Below are 14,040 nucleotides of genomic sequence, written 5' to 3' on the forward strand. Positions count from 1 at the left end.
CACTCTTTCTCTCGATACCGAGCTAAACAAGTGCATCGGTAAAGCAGCTACCACGTTTTCCAGACTCACAAAGAGAGTCTGGTCCAAAAAGAAGCTGACGGAACATACCAAGATCCAGGTCTACAGAGCTTGCGTCCTGAGTACACTTCTGTACTGCAGCGAGTCATGGACTCTTCGCTCACAACAGGAGAGGAAACTGAGCACTTTCCACATGCGCTGCCTCCAACGCATCCTCGGCATCACTTGGCAGGACAAAGTTCCAAACAACACAGTCCTGGAACGTGCTGGAATCCCTAGCATGTATTCACTGCTGAAACAGAGACGCCTGCGTTGGCTTGGTCATGTCGTGAGAATGGATGATGGCCGGATCCCAAAGCATCTCCTCTATGGAGAACTCGTGCAAGGAAAGCGCCCTACAGGTAGACCACAGCTGCGATACAAGGACATCTGCAAGAGGGATCTGAAGGCCTTAGGGATGGACCTCAACAAGTGGGAAACCCTGGCCTCTGAGCGGCCCGCTTGGAGGCAGGCTGTGTAGCATGGCCTTTCCCAGTTTGAAGAGACACTTTGCCAACAGTCTGAGGCTAAGAGGCAAAGAAGGAAGGCCCATAGCCAGGGAGACAGACCAGGGACAGACTGCACTTGCTCCCGGTGTGGAAGGGATTGTCACTCCCGGATTGGCCTTTTCAGCCACACTAGACGCTGTGCCAGAACCACCTTTCAGAGCGCGATACCATAGTCTTTCGAGACTGAAGGTTGCCAATACTATGTGTATGCAATTTTATATTAAAATGTGCTTGGATCCATTTGATCCATAAACTCACATGCACTTTTTAAGTGCACATTTTGATTGCTTTGTATGCAAACATAGAGATATAAAGTCCAGAATAAATTTTATTTATATCTCTTAAGATTCTACAGACCTTGGCTGTGAACCTGGGGCCCCGCAAACAATCTTTCCAACTGGGCCCTATGGCTAAGTTCAGCCTGTCATTGGCCCTTCATGGCTGTTTTGATTTAAAATAAGGAGATATAATCATGGATCTCACAATATCTAGTTTGGTTTGTCCCTGAACCAGAGTAAGGTGGTAGAAGAACATAAAAATGCCCCCCTTTAATAAATGTAGGTGCAATATGTGCTTCCCCCACAATAATGGACCCATTTGACTTTAGCTGCTTTTGAGAGGAAAAGTATTCCCTGAGTGTGGTCAAATTGAAGACTATTCAGTACAAATGGATAACTACTTCAGTCTTCACTTTTTGTGAAGGTGGGAATTATTCTCTGTCTTTGTAAGATATAATGCGGCTCATAACATTTAAGACTTGTTATTACTCTTCTTTTAAAGTGATAAAAATTATGAGATGAATGCATCCATGCAAATTGCAATGAGAAGCTTGACATTAAATTTTATATAAGCAGGAAAAAAGTACAGGAGTGCCCCTGTATCTGTGGACATGGGGAGATGTCCCCCCATCCTTCGGAGGCGAGGGGAGCTGCGCAAACTCTGGGTCTTCCCCAGGCCTCAGAATGTCTCAAACATCTGGAGCTGTGGCACGGTGGAGCAGCCTTCAACATCAAGGGCCTCCACCTGGAGCTGCTGCCTTGGAGGAAGAGGCAATAACTGGAGCAGCCGCTGCAGGGAAGCAACATCTAGAGCAGCTATAGCGGGAGAGGCAACATCTGGAGAAGCTCTGGGGTTGCTTCTGAGGGGTGGCCGTCTGGAGCAGCAGGGGAAACATCTGGTGCAGCAGCTGTGGAGCCACTGACAAAGGTGGATCAAGCAGAGCTGCTGTCAACATCTACAGCAGCTACCACAAAATTTGTAGTGGCTGAGCGGTACCAGGTGTGCTCAGAGGCCTGCATGGGTATATGGTGGCCTTACTCTAGCCAACAGGAAAGTGCTGAGGATGGTAAGATCTGCTACAAGCAGCACAAAGGCAGAATGGGGTGGGGAGCCTGTGTAATGGGGCTCCAGCCCATTCACCATCCTAGTCACCCTCCTCTTGACCTGCTCATGTGTATGTGCTGTGAAAAGAATGGTCAAATTTAGCCTACGCTGTTTAAAATATAGCCATCTTTAATACAAATAAATGTGTCAATTAGCTCTGGAACATGTATAGCTTTGACATCTTGCTTTAGGCCTGAGTGTCTTATGCTCTCCCAGAGAGAAAGGACTAGCCTCTGGTCCTTTACCAACCTGTCCCTTTCAGACACCATGGTGGTCTCTCTTTCTCTCTGTGTGTGAAAAAGCTACTCTTTAGTTCCAGCAGCAACAGCTGCTTTTGGTTAGCCAGGCAAGATCAGCTGGAGGAAACCAACTGCAGCTTCTGAGGAGGGCAGATTGAGGGGGAGTGTTGGCTGCATCTCTTTCAGCCCTGTAATGGGAGCACGTCTAACCCGAGCAATGTAGGACTCCTTTCCATGCAGTGGAAAGACTGTCTGTCATGAGCCATACAGAATGTGGGAAAATTGAGCCTCTCTTTTTAATTGCCCTATGTGTGACAATTCTGTCCCACTTGTCTTCTAGGGAATTCATGCAGCATATATATGATTCTCAAGTGGTCTTCCATCCAGGCTGGCAACTGATGAGCCCAATGAGCTTTTGTATCATATGCCTACATGATGCCAAGGGACTTAGAACTTATGGCTAAAAGAAGAACTTGTGGCTTACAACATGCTCTGAGGTAAGGACTGCCATGCTTGTAATCCTCCAATTTTACCTTTCTCCTTCGCTTAATGAAGGGTTTCTGAAGATGTGAAGGCAGCCACTGTATTTAATGTTATAAAATGCTAGGTAAATTGGTGGTACTATGGTATTAAGTCACCTTCTTTCCCCGGTGTGAAAGTGCTGGGTACACTGACATCTGAATTTCTGGTGTGGTGAGGGGTGGGAGGGAAGCATACATAAGTAGCTATTTGCTGGAAGACCCAAGGAAGAAAAGCAATTTGAATGTATTTCTATAAAGAAAAGCACTGTGAAGACCAGAAATTAGTGCCACTACAGCCTTAGGTTGTAATGTTTAGCTGGCATGGCAGGAACTGGGCATAACTATGTTCTTAGCTATGATCTGCTGCCAGTTGCTTAACTTACCCTGTTTCCAGTAAATACTGAGAAACAAAACAAAAGATATTGACAATGAGATTTGTATGCAAGTTGAAGCCAAAAAAACTTAGCAGGCACTCACTTTTAGGCCTTCAGAGCAAGCTGTCTTCCCCAGCTCATGCATGAACTTCAGCTGCTTACAATGGGCTGTTATTTAAAGCTGCAGATAATTTAATTAGTCTTGTTGTAAAGAATGAATGTTTTGATTAGTTTAATGAGAACATTCATCCTTTACAACAAAGGCCACTTTATTGCATACTAAAATCTGAAAGGTTAAACTGCACCCTATGCTATGCAACATGAAGCTAGCATGTAATTAGACTGTGGAACTCCTTGCCACAGGAGGTGGTGATGGCATTTTGATGCCTTTAAGAGGGGATTGGGCAAATTTATGGAGGAAAAAGTCCATCATGGGTTACAAGTCATGATAGCTATGTGCAAGCTCCTGGTTTTAAAGGTAGGCTACATCAGAATAGCAGATGCAGGGGAGGGCACCAGGATGCAGGTCTCTTGTGGCCCCTGGGGCATCTGGTAGGCCACTTGAAGATACAAGAAGCTGGATTAGATGGGCCTTTGGCTTGATCCAGTGGGGATTATGTTTTTGTGATGGCGCCTTTTTTTTTTCTCTAGAAAAAAGAGAGGAAAAAGTGGTTAGGTTTTTCCTTGTCTGTCACTTTCCCCTGAAAGTGTATTCCCCAGATATCTTTAACTCCTGCCAGTGTTTCAGACTGTGTTACCTTCAAAATACAGTACAGATCTGGAAGCCTGTAGGGGTAAAACGAGCTGGGAGTGAGAGGAGAAAAGTGATTGGCAGGAAAAGGGTTAAGCAGTCTCTTCCCTCACTTTCTTGTTCTGTTCCAAATCATCATTGCTATTTTCCAAATATCTTTCCCCTGAGAGTACTTTCCAAGAGAGAAGGGGCTGTCATGACTTCATAACACTCTGATGTTGTGTAATATGTAATTTGCCCCTGATTCAGCATGTGGAGTTTTGTCCATTGATTCTCTCTAGCTCTTGATATAATTGAATTGGCTGAATGTGCTTACTTGGATGTTGATTCGAAAGCATGTCATGAAGTAAAGGATTTATTTAATTCAATTGAATCCATTTGGCTGTTTATAGAGCGATTTGATAGAAAAAAAAATTACCATCAAGTAGACTGAAGGAAATCAATATATTATATTTTGCAAAAGAGCACTTGGCAAGCACAAACCTAAAAGTAACTTAAAGGCCAGACATAAATATCAAGGGATATGTGGCAGGCTGCTTTACTTATATAGCAGATATAATTTCATCAAGGCAGCCCAACTCTGTATAGCATTGGGTTGGGCTACAGAGATGTGGACTCCAGATGCTACTCACTCATCATGAAACTTTTTTGTTGACTTTGGGCTTACAAACATATGAAGCTGCTTTATACAAAGTCATCTAGGCCTGTACAGTCTACTATGATGAGTATTAGCTCTCTAAGATCTATCAGGCAGGGATCTTTCCTAATCCTGTTCACCAAGATCCTTTAAACTGGAGATGCCAAGGATCAAACCTGGAACTGTCTGTATGTAAAATATGCACCCTGTCACTAAGCCTATGGCATCTGTCCAAATCACTCTCTCTTCCCAACCTTTTCAACATAGTTGATGCAAGACAGGATGGAGTGTCCCCAAGTATGCTGTCCTAAGCATCTTGGAGGAAGAACAGGATACAAATGTGACTTATAGTAATGTAAATGTGTCTTGCACAGAATTGGGCTCTGTGCACAGTTCCACAAATCTTACTTAACAGGAATTCATAGTGAAATGCGAAATAGCCTGACTTGCTTCACAAACTAGGGTCCCCAGAGAAAGGAATCTGCAATGTGAGGGCCAAACTACACTTATATGCCAACGTATATTGTTGGCAACCTTCAGTCTCGAAAGACTATGGTATCGCGCTCTGAATGGTGGTTCTGGAACAGCGTCTAGTGTGGCTGAAAAGGCCGATTCGGGAGTGACAATCCCTTCCACACCGGGAGCAAGTGCAGTCTGTCCCTGGTCTGTTTCCCTGGCTATGGGCCTTCCTTCTTTGCCTCTTTGCCTCAGACTGTTGACCAAGTGTCTCTTAAAACTGGGAAAGGCCATGCTGCACAGCCTGCCTCTAAGCGGGCTGCACAGAGGCCAGGGTTTCCCACTTGTTGAGGTCCATTCCTAAGGCCTTCAGATCCCTCTTGCAGATGTCCTTGTATCGCAGCTGTGGTCTACCTGTAGGGCGCTTTCCTTGCACGAGTTCTCCATAGAGGAGATCCTTTGGGATCCGGCCATCATCCATTCTCACGACATGACCAAGCCAACGCAGGCGTCTCTGTTTCAGCAGTGAATACATGCTAGGGATTCCAGCACGTTCCAGGACTGTGTTGTTTGGAACTTTGTCCTGCCAGGTGATGCCGAGGATGCGTCGGAGGCAGCACATGTGGAAAGCGCTCAGTTTTCTCTCCTGTTGTGAGCAAAGAGTCCATGACTCGCTGCAGTACAGAAGTGTACTCAGGACGCAAGCTCTGTAGACCTGGATCTTGGTATGTTCTGTCAGCTTCTTTTTGGACCAGACTCTCTTTGTGAGTCTGGAAAACGTGGTAGCTGCTTTACCGATGTGCTTGTTTAGCTCGGTATCGAGAGAAAGAGTGTCGGAGATCGTTGAGCCAAGGTACACAAAGTCATGGACAACCTCCAGTTCATGCTCAGAGATTGTAATGCAGGGAGGTGAGTCCACATCCTGAACCATGACCTGTGTTTTCTTCAGGCTGATTGTCAGTCCAAAATCTTGGCAGGCCTTGCTAAAGCGATCCATGAGCTGCTGGAGATCTTTGGCAGAGTGTGTAGTGACAGCTGCATCGTCGGCAAAGAGGAAGTCACGCAGACATTTCAGCTGGACTTTGGACTTTGCTCTCAGTCTGGAGAGGTTGAAGAGCTTTCCGTCTGATCTGGTCCGGAGATAGATGCCTTCTGTTGCAGTTCCAAAGGCCTGCTTCAGCAGGACAGCGAAGAAAATCCCAAACAAGGTTGGCGCAAGAACACAGCCCTGCTTCACTCTGCTTCGGATGTCAAAAGGGTCTGATGTGGAGCCATCGAAGACAACAGTGCCCTTCATGTCCTTGTGGAAAGATCTGATGATGCTGAGGAGCCTGGCTGGACATCCGATCTTGGGGAGAATCTTGAAGAGGCCATCCCTGTTGACCAGGTCGAAAGCCTTCGTGAGATCTATGAAGGCTATAAAGAGTGGCTGTCGTTGTTCCCTGCATTTCTCCTGCAGTTGTCTAAGGGAAAATACCATATCAGTGGTGGACCTGTTGGCTCGGAATCCACACTGCGATTCTGGATAGACGCTCTCTGCAAGTACCTGGAGCTTCTTTAGTGCAACTCGGGCAAACAGCTTTCCTACAACGCTAAGGAGAGAGGATGCCGCGGTAGTTGTTGCAGTCACCCCTGTCACCTTTGTTCTTGTACAGCGTGATGATGTTTGCATCCCTCATGTCTTGAGGTACTCCACCTTCTCTCCAGCAAAGACAGAGGATTTCATGCAGCTCAGTGACGATGATCTCTTTGCAGCACTTTAGGACTTCAGCAGGGATGCTGTCTTTTCCAGGTGCCTTGCCAAAGGCAAGGGAGTCCAGGGCCACGTGAAGTTCTTCTAGGGTTGGTTCACTGTCAAGCTCTTCCAGCACAGGCAGGCACTCAATGTTGTTCAGTGCTTCTTCAGTGACTACATTTTCTCTGGAATATAGCTCAGAGTAGTGCTGCACCCAGCGTTCCATCTGCTGCGCCCGATCCTGGATGACCTCGCCTGTGGCAGACTTCAGAGGGGCAATTTTCTTCTGTGTTGGACCTAGGGCCTGCTTGATACCATCATACATCCCCTTGATGTTGCCCGTGTCAGCTGCTATCTGTATCTCGGAACAGAGCTGGAGCCAGTAGTCGTTATATATGCCAACGTATATAATATTATCCTTACAAAAATAAATTTAAAATAGATCACAAAAGCATGCTACTGTGAGGACGTTCCTCATTTTATGGATGTTCATTGAACATGTCCTGCTCCTTCTCAGTGGAGTACTCTGGAAGGCAATGGGGGCAAATGCCCCAGGTGCCAGGCATTTGAGGGGGGGTGGCGGCACCCCCACCACTCATTTTGTTGGCGCTGTTGGGAACTGCGCTGACTGTTGCTACAGAAGTGTAGTCACTGTCGGCACAGTTCCATGCTGATCTGAGGGCTGGCCTCTCCTCTTCCTCTTTCTTTAAAGGAGAGGAGAGAAGGACAGTCCTCAGATCAGCGGGAAACTGTGCCAACATTGGCTGCACTCCTGTGGCAACCTTTAAAGAAAGGGAAGAGGGCGACCCTCAGAATGGCCAGAAGCAGCACTCGCCTTCTCCGATTTTGGAGGAGGCACATGCCACTCTGATGGAGCCTTTCATGCTACTGCTATCAGAGCTTTTTTGTGCCACTGGTAGTGGTGCCTAGGAAGTGAGTGCCACTTCTAGAAGACAGGCAGCACTTGCCTCCTAGACACTGCTTCCAGCAGCACAAAACAGCTCTGATAGCTCTGATGGAGGCTTTGCACAACTTAGCAGCTGCTTTGGCCACCTCCTTTGTCCCCCCCCCCTTTTTGTTTTCAAAGGGGTTTTTGCTACTCATTCTCCCTTTAATATAAAATCCCCTTTCTCTAGGTAGCTGCAAGGTAACATTCAGTCTGGCAGTGTGCTCCAGATTCCTAGTTGTATCTCAAAGGAGGCTGATTTTTCATAGCCGCAGGGTTATTCTACTGATCGGTAGTAGAAAGAAATGAGACTAGGTAATAAGTAGACTCTTGCCCAGGATAAAATGTGACCTATGGCAATTTTATTGATGGAGTGGATAGCTGATAAGTTTGAGTGGGTTCCATGGAGATGGAAAACTTCCAAAAAGTAGCAGACAGTTCTGAGCTGTATTCACCAGTTGAAAATAGTTGTTGGCAATTCAAACTGGAGAGACAATGATATGGCTTTAGGTGCCTTCATGCTATAGCAGATAAAGATGGATTCGCACAACTGTTTTTCCCACTGTATGATGGTTTTGTTTTTGCAGACCTCTCATCGCAAGGAGCTACCTAAAACAGTTTCACAAGTAGGGCCCAGGTCACTTTTGGAATGAGAGCCCAAACGAGTTCAAGATCCCAGTGCATTTTGATCAATTCTTATTAATTGGTCTCACTTGAAAATGCACAGAAAGAGCTGTGCAAAAACCCCACAGTGAAATGGCCTTGAGATTGCTTTAACACACACCCAGCCTGAATGCTTGTCCCAGTGATTATAAACTACAGTACTGAATTTTAGCCCTTTTTGATTGTTTAGGCTGCCCTTCCTTCCATGTGTTTATGGCCGTGGTACAGCAAGCATGTTAACATGTTGCAGATGTGTGATGGAAGGTGTATAAGGCAGCATGTGTGTGAAGCACACTATTGTGAGGCCATTCCTTATTGTATGCATGCTCATTGAATGTGTCGTGCTCCTGCTGAACATTGAAATTACTTGACAAGCATAACTTGAATTATGACCTGCGTATGTATGGAAGTAAATTATATAAATTTTCCATTGGATTTTGCACTTGTCCTTGTTCCATTTGATTGTGTCAAATGGCCCCAAGCACATTATATACTCATGTATAAGTCAAAATATTTGTGCCTTAAAATTGATCCTGAAAACATGGTTCCAGTGGCATAGCTAGAGGGGGTGCAAAGCACTAAGTTTTGCAGGGGCCTCACTGCAGCGTACAAGCGGGTCTTCCCCTTTGGAGCCATTCCAGGTTTCGCCTTTGTTTTGCTCCCCCCACCTGGAATGGCTCCGAAGGGGAGGGAGAAGGGCCGCTTGCACACCATGGTGAAGCTCCATACAAAATTTTGTGCTTTGCACCCCCTCTAGCTACACTACTGCAAAGGTCAACTTATGCATGGGTCAAAACAGTAAATAAAGCTTCTAAGAGCAGCTGCTTAGTGAGGTGAGGACTCAGAAGCAGGACACAGGTTGGGAGGAGGAAAAAACATTTTACTTACCAGTAATTGTTTTGAGACAGCAACAGAAAGCAAACCTAAAACAGTAACCATTTCAACTTCTCCAAACAGGAAGAGAAGTGAACGTGCTTATGGGAATTGTTGTCTTTATGTTATGACTGAATAATTCATTTAGCTTCATGGAACTGGAGAAAGACTATCGGAAGAGAGCAGTGAGAATGACCAACTGTTACCAGAAGGGCTGTTTTGTTTAGGGGAATTATTATACTGCCCTTATTGGAACCTTAAGATCGCAGGCTGGATAACAAGACGGCGTAATGCAGAGAAATTCCCTTTTGCTTAAAGAGGAGACTGAAAGATAACTTTTAATAAAAGATTATAATTTTATTACAAAAGAACAAAGGTAAACATAATGCACATGGAAATATGATAACTATATGTTTCTTAGTCCTAGTACTTGAATCTAGTGTACATAGCTTTTATGGTGGTTGCATGTAAAAAGTATTTGGTGCATCTAAGGAAATTAGAAAAGGGAAAGGTTGTAGGGAAGGATTTTAGGGGTCCCTGATCTGCCAAACCCAGTTGCTAACTAAAATGGGGAGAGAAGGGGAGAAAAAAGGGGGGGAAGAAGGGAAAGAGTTCCAGACGCAAGATAGTTACCTGTCTGTAGAGCATTTGGATGGGGGGAGGGGAGAGTCCTGTGTGGAGGACCCTAACATAAGAACAGCCCCACTGGATCAGGCCATAGGCCCATCTAGTCCAGCTTCCTGTATCTCACCAAATGCCCCAGGGAGCACACCAGATAACAAGAGACCTCATCCTGGTGCCCTCCCCTGCATCTGGCATTCTGACAGAACCCATTTCTAAAATCAGGAGGTTGCGCATACACATCATGGCTTGTACCCCATAATGGATTTTTCCTCCAGAAACTTGTCCAGTCCCCTTTTAAAGGCATCTAGGGTAGAGGCCAGCACCACATCCTGTGGCAAGGAGTTCCACAGACCAACCACACGCTGAGTAAAGAAATATTTTCTTTTGTCTGTCCTAACCCTCCCAACACTCAATTTTAGTGGATGTCCCCTGGTTCTGGTGTTATGTGAGAGTGTAAAGAGTATCTCCCTATCCACTCTGTCCATTCCCTGCATAATTTTGTATGTCTCAATCATGTCCCCCCTCAAGCGTCTCTTTTCTAGGCTGAAGAGGCCCAAATGCCGTAGCCTTTCCTCATAAGGAAGGTGCCCCAGCCCCGTAATCATCTTAGTCGCTCTCTTTTGCACCTTTTCCATTTCCACTATGTCTTTTTTGAGATGCGGCGACCAGAACTGGACACAATACTCCAGGTGTGGCCTTACCATAGATTTGTACAACGGCATTATAATATTAGCCATTTTGTTCTCAATACCCTTCCTAATGATCCCAAGCATAGAATTGGCCTTCTTCACTGCCGCCGCACATTGGGTCGACACTTTCATCGACCTGTCCACCACCACCCCAAGATCTCTCTCCTGATCTGTCACAGACAGCTCAAAACCCATCAGCCTATATCTAAAGTTTTGATTTTTTGCCCCAATGTGCATGACTTTACACTTACTGACATTGAAGCGCATCTGCCATTTTGCTGCCCATTCTGCCAGTTTGGAGAGATCCTTCTGGAGCTCCTCACAATCACTTCTGGTCTTTACCACTCGGAAAAGTTTGGTGTCATAATAATAATAATAATAATAATAATAACTTTATTTCTACCCCGCCTTTCTCCCCGAAGGGACTCAAACAAACTGCAAACTTAGCCACTTCAGTGCTCAACCCTGTCTCCAGGTCATTTATGAAGAGGTTGAAAAGCACCGGTCCCAGGACAGATCCTTGGGGCACACCACTTTTCACCTCTCTCCACTGTGAAAATTGCCCATTGACACCCACTCTCTGCTTCCTGGCCTCCAACCAGTTCTCAATCCACGAGACGACCTGTCCTCTAATTCCCTGACTGTGGAGTTTTTTCAGTAGCCTTTGGTGAGGGACCGTGTCAAATGCCTTCTGAAAGTCCAGATATATAATGTCCACGGGTTCTCCCGCATCCACATGCCTGTTGACCTTTTCAAAGAATTCTATAAGGTTCGTGAGGCAAGACTTACCCTTACAGAAGCCATGCTGACTTTCCCTCAGCAAGGCCTGTTCGTCTATGTGTTTTGAGATCCTATCTTTGATGAGGCATTCCACCATCTTACCCGGTATGGATGTTGGGCTGACCGGCCTATAGTTTCCCGGGTCCCCCCTCTTTCCCTTTTTAAAAATAGGCGTGACATTTGCTATCCTCCAATCTTCTGGCACCATGGCCGTTTTGAGGGACAAGTTGCATACCTTAGTCAAGAGATCTGCAACTTCATTCTTCAATTCCTTAATAACCCTTGGGTGGATGCCATCAGGGCCCGGTGACTTATTGATCTTTAATTTATCAATGAGGTCTGAAACATCTTCTCTTTTAACTTCTATCTGACTTAACTCCTCGGTCAGGAGGGGCCGTTCGGGCAGCGGTATCTGCCCGAGGTCTTCTGCCGTGAAGACAGATGCAAAGAACTCATTTAATTTCTCTGCCATCTCTAAGTCTCCTTTTATCTCCCCTTTCCCTCCCTCACCATCCAGAGGGCCAACCGCTTCTCTGGCGGGTTTCCTGCTTCTAACATATTTGAAGAAGCTTTTATTATTCCCCTTAATGTTGCCGGCCATGCGTTCCTCATAGTCTCGCTTGGCTTCCAGTATCACCTTCTTACATTTCTTTTGCCACAGTTTATGTTCCTTTTTATTCTCCTCATTAGGGCAAGACTTCCATTTACAGAAGGAAGCTTCCTTGCCCTTCACAGCTTCTCTAACTTGGCTGGTTAGCCATGCGGGCACTCTCCTGGATTTAGTGGAACCCTTCTTTCTTTGCGGTATACACCTCTGCTGGGCCTCTATTACTGTTGTTTTAAGCAGCCTCCATGCACTCTGGAGAGATTGGACTCTTTTTACCCTCCCTTTCAACCTCCTTCTAACCAGCCTCCTCATTTGAGGGAAGTCCGCCCGTCGGAAGTCAAGGGTTTTTGTTAGAGATTTGCCCGGTATTCTTCCCCCAACGTGCACGTCAAAACGGATCGCAGCATGATCACTGTTCCCCAATGGCTCAGTAATGTTTACATCTCTAACCAGGTCCTGCGTACCACACAATATTAAATCCAGAGTCACCTGTCCTCTGGTGGGCTCCGTGACTAGCTGATCTAAGCCACAGTCATTTAGCACGTCAAGAAATCAGGTTTCCTTATCGTGACCAGAACACAAATTGACCCAGTCAATATGACGATAATTGAAGTCCCCCATGATTACAACCCTGTCCCTCCTTGTCACCTCCCTGATCTGTTTCCTCATTTCAAGGTCCCCATCAGATTTCTGGTCTGGAGGACGATAGCACGCCCCCAGTATTACATCGCTGCACAAGCCTGGTAATTTAACCCACAGAGATTCTACGGTGGAGTCGGACCCACCTTCAATCTCTACTTTGCTGGATTCTATCCCTTCCTTAACATAAACGGCCACCCCACCTCCAACACGCCCCTGCCTGTCCCTCCTGTAGAGTTTATAGCCCGGGATTGTGGTATCCCACTGATTCTCCGCATTCCACCAGGTTTCCGTTATGCCCACTATGTCAATATTTTCCCTTGTCACCAGACATTCCAGTTCTCCCACCTTTGCTCGTAGACTTCGGGCATTCGCATAAAAGCATTTATACACAGAATGCCCCAGGATGGGCTGCTTATTCGCTCCCTTGTCCCCGCATCCTCTCATTGTGCCAAACCATCTATCACATCCCATCACCCTACCTTTCCCAATTTCTTCTCCTACTCTGCCTTTGTCTTGTTGTTCTCTAACCTCCCCATCCTCACCCCATAGGGATGAGGAGTCCCGAACCAGATGCCCCTCGGCTCCTGTCGGCCTTCCCCCAGGGATCAGTCAGACCCTCTGACACAACACAGATGTGTTGGTCCTTGGAGGGGGAGCCAGAGAGAGAGCATGTGGCAGGAAGCCCTCTCTTAAAAAGAGTTTTCAGAAAGTGCTGAGCTGGATGGTAGCTTGCTTACTACCACACAGCAGGGTAAACATTGAAAAGATCAGGATGTCCCTTATCAGCAAAATTCAATGGGGTCTTCCTAGCTGGGGGAACTTAAACAATACAATGAGTCAGCAACACACAGAAGGCAGTTCAGGTTTGCATACAGTACTTAAGCAGTGATTGGGTTAAAACAATACAATGAATACAGTAATGTAGGAGACACTTAAACAATGATTTACTATGCCAGACTTCTTCATAGGGAGGTGGGTTTAAGATGCCTATAATGTGTAACCACAGGTAGGTGGAGGTTGTGTAAGCTTGTGACTTGACCTGATTGTAGCCTGTGTGCTGAGGTTTAACCTGCATGTTATTTTAGTCCATAGTCCATAGTACATAACCAGATAGAGAGAAAATCACAACTAAAAGGCAAAAGGGGATTTTCATGTAACACAACTGCTAGTGAAGCCTAGGAATTTTCTAGTGCAGCTGGATGAAACTTTTCGCTCTTGGGTCTCCAACAATGTTGCGTCTGTGGACGCTCAGAATACTTTCTTTTGTCATCCACATTGATATTTGTAGAAGCCTCTCTCCTCCTTCTCCTCCTATACAGTTGTCCCCCACTAATTCGACAGGTTAGGGACTGGAGTAGTGGTGAAAAGTGGAAAGGGTTGAAAAGCGGAACCCAGTCTTTTTTTAGTTTACAAATGTTTCTTCCAATGCTTTTCTTGCTAACAAATTGCAAAAAAACTTTATCTTGCAAATTCCTGCTGTCACACAAAGATTTCTGCAAATGGACTCTCATTAGTGGCTTCGGGAGCTAAAGTTGGGACTTCTCTCTCTCTCTC

This window comes from Tiliqua scincoides, chromosome 4 (genome assembly GCF_035046505.1).
Source record: "Tiliqua scincoides isolate rTilSci1 chromosome 4, rTilSci1.hap2, whole genome shotgun sequence".
NCBI classification, from domain to species: domain Eukaryota; kingdom Metazoa; phylum Chordata; class Lepidosauria; order Squamata; family Scincidae; genus Tiliqua; species Tiliqua scincoides.